General features: G+C 45.5%; 1 non-coding gene across 1 annotated transcript; it reads right to left on the reverse strand.

Moving 5' to 3' along the window:
• Positions 1–540: 540 nt before the first annotated feature.
• Positions 541–613, reverse strand: TRNAC-GCA (transfer RNA cysteine (anticodon GCA)). Its single transcript has one exon. It is a non-coding gene; the product is annotated as a tRNA-Cys (tRNA).
• Between the last annotated feature and the right edge of the window lie 3,003 nt (positions 614–3,616).

Genomic DNA, 3,616 nt, shown 5'->3' on the forward strand with positions numbered 1-3,616 from the left:
TGCCCGAACATCAACCGAGTATCTAGGAGCAAAACATGGGGACATGGTTACACATTTAAGACTAGCATGCTATGTGTTGCCGAAATTTTTTCTGTGGAATTTTCACCTTCGATTGCAAAAGTTAAAAAAAGAAAAAGAAAGTATTATTCTAATTTTCTACAATTAATTCAATGATAAATGATGTAAATTACTACTTTCCTAGACTCTAAAATAGACAAGTTTTGTTGGGTTCGGTTAGTGGTTAACTTTGCTTGACAAACACGTGTATGAACATCAACTGAGTGTCTATCTAGGAGCAAAACATGGGACACAGTTACACAAATTAGACTAACGTGCTAAGTGTTGCCGGAGTTTTTCAGTGCAATTTTCACCTTCGTTTGCTAAAGTTAAAAAAAATGATTATCATTCTAATTTTCTACAATTAATCCAAATGATAAATGACGTAAGTCATACTTTCCATTACTCTAAAATAGGAACAAATGATAAATGATGTCAGTTCATACTTTCCAATACTCTAAAATAGGCACAAAATAAATATGTAGGGCCCAACCGGGTTCAAAACCGGTGACCTCTTGATCTGCAGTCAAATGCTCTACCACTGAGCCATGAACCCAATTGTGTTACAAACATATTTTGTTGAACACAAATATGTTCATTGGATCCTTTCAAAGTAACCACAAAACTCATGTTTTTACGATGAACTCTCTAGCTGCTCGTGTTAATCTAATGCAATGACCTTCAATATATTATTCAACAATCGGGTACAAAAGTGAAGACATATAGTGCTTGGACCGGTTGTTGATCATTTGATATTGAAATCGTCTTTTACTCGGATAGTTTGAGTGTTCAAAGAACTTTTTAAATGCACACTCCAAGTTAGTCTAACCCAATTATTTGAACCTGCAGTAATAAGACAACAAGAATCATATTATTATTATATCCATCTATAAGAGTGAAGAAACGTGGATCTACTCGCTGGTAGCAGATCTACTTTCCTCGGGTTTTGATTGTACTATTTCACCGATGGTTCTTCTGGATCCGTGTTCTTCCACCTACAAAATGAACAACGCCGTTAACTTACCCCTCAGAAAGGGACAGAGGGGTCCTCTTTGGGGTAACCCTCCGGCGTGAGAATAAGTATATGGTGGAGAAGATAATAATGTGTGAGTAAGGGAATCTCAAGAGTATTGCTTAATAGCTGAATACTGTATGATTGTGTGACTGTGTGTTTGTATGTAACTGACTGTGAGTGAATGTAATTCAATATGATTGAATGTGATATCACTGCCTGTAACTGTCAATGATTGAGTATGAATGTCCTCATCAAAGTGGAGTTGATGCTGTATTTATAGTGCTAGGGTTTCCACTGGTTGGGCTCAACCTCGTTGGCCTCCTCCAATCGCACTGCGCCAGGTGTCCTCTGGGACACCTGGCGCTTTCTCGTTGGTTGTAATCACGTGGTAGCACATGTGTCATGCTGAGTTGTCGACCTTTCATTTGGCAGCTGTCAACATCAGCATATTCTTACTCCTTAAAAAGATGCCTTCTGGAAGGTTGTCTGACGTGCACAATCAAGGTTGCCCTAATCCTGATTTGGATAAGGACGAGGTCGATTATGTGCATGTGTGATATGCGCCAATCCTGAGGATGCGCGAGGTCTTCTCTTTATTCTCACGCGCAGATATTTCATGCGCAGATGTGATATGCACGAGCATGTGATATGCGCCGCGCGCTGGTGCGCCGCGCGCATATGTGATGCGCGAGCATATGTGTGCCTGGGCAGATGTGATATGCACGAGCATGTGATATGCGCCGCGCGCATATGTGATGCGCGAGCATATGTGTGCCTGGGCATATGATGCCTGAGCATGTTTTGTATGCGCCATGCGCATAGGTTTTGGCTTTGTGCCTTCATAATGTGTTTATCTTGTGGGTTGACCCGCCTTGCTCGGTGTTGAGGCGGGTACATACCTCTTCAAGCCCCCCCAGTCTAATGTGTGTCTTATCTCGCGTGAGCGCGGTAAGATAGATATTAGACTTACTGATTTGGTCTTTTAATGGGGTTTTGTCGTTTTCTTGGTTGTTTCCATCGTTGCGCGAAGTTCTATCCATTTGGTTGAAACGAAGGGTCCAAACACGTGGTTAGTTGGTGGTGACATGCGCCGTAAACGTGTCAGACGTTTCGTGTGCTCGAGGTGCTACAGTTGCCTTTCATGTCCCCTCGCACAGCTGTCTTGAACACGTGTCGCGCTCGCATTGGTTTGCACCTGCGAGTGGGGGCGCGTCTCTGCTCCATGGCAGGTCCGTTACGTTTTCATGTCACCTCAAACAGTGTCAAGGACACGTGCCGCGACCACGTTGGCTTACAGCTGCGAGTGGGGGCGCGTGAAATCCGATCAGTTGCCAAATTTCTCTCTCCTGGGCCTATAAAAGCAGGCCCTTAAGAAATTTTCTGTCTTCATCTTCATTGTTGCAAATTTTCGAATTTCTGCCTTTAATATTCTGATTTGAGTGTATTCATCGTTTCGAATCCTCGATTATCTGCTGCTGCAGTTGTATGTCTGATAGTTCAGACTCCTCTAACCCCTCCATCACCTCTATTGCCTCCCGAAGACGCCGTGTGAAATCTGTGGTGATGTCGACATTGAAGCAGAGGGGCAAGGGGAAGAGGGTTGTTGAGACCACATCGGAGGAAGTAGGGAAGACCAAGGCCCCGAAAAGGTGGAATGAAATCCCCTGCAAATTGAGGCAGGCCGATCTCGACAGCCTCATCTCGTCACAGGGTTTTCCCGCCCTGTTTGGCTGCATGTTGCCTGGGGCCGGGCAAACGGCGGCGGACCCGCCTGCCGGCTATATTTCACTGTACACCCATTTTTTCACCCACTGCAACCTTCGTCTTCCGATGACAAGGTTTGTAGGCGCGGTGTTACGTTTTTTCGGGATTCATATATCCCAAGTCCATCCGTTTGGACTTGTGCGCATGACTCATTTCGAGTTTATGTGCAAATCACAGCGCGAGGAGCCCACCCCTCGGCGCTTTCAATTTTTTTACAAGCCCAAGATCCAAGATTCTTGGATCTCCTTTATTCCTCGCAGTCAGAAGGTTAAATGCAGCACCGTATCATTCAAGAGCCTTCATGACTGGTCTGAGAGGTTCTTCTACATCAGGGCTGGTGTAATCCCCATCCGCATGACGATGCGCGCGATCGATTCTGCGCCCGCGGATGCGGATGTTATTAAGAACCCAACCGGCGCCTGGGTTAAGAAACTGTCCGCCGAACCATCTCCCGCCAAGAAAATTCGCGAGGAGGCGCTGGTGGGGGTCGGCATGAGTAGGCTGTGGGCCGACAGCGTGCTTGAGCCCGTTATCCAAGTCGACGGGTTGTGTAAGTTTATTTCATTGCTTTATTTCTTTTTCTGCGCGAACATAATTCTTTTGCTGATATCACTTGACTTGTTTTTGCGCAGTCACCAAGGATTATATCCACGCCGCTTATGATGATCAAGTGGAGGGTGGCTCCGTCGCGCTTGGCGCTGGGGAGGTTGGTTTCCCAGATCGCTTCGATGACATGTTCATCCCAGTGGATCTGGAATTTGACTTTGATAGTGACGCGCC

This window comes from Bidens hawaiensis, unplaced genomic scaffold (genome assembly GCF_021521415.1).
Source record: "Bidens hawaiensis isolate Kalapana, Puna unplaced genomic scaffold, B.hawaiensis_p1.1 tig00031103_1, whole genome shotgun sequence".
NCBI classification, from domain to species: Eukaryota; Viridiplantae; Streptophyta; class Magnoliopsida; order Asterales; family Asteraceae; genus Bidens; species Bidens hawaiensis.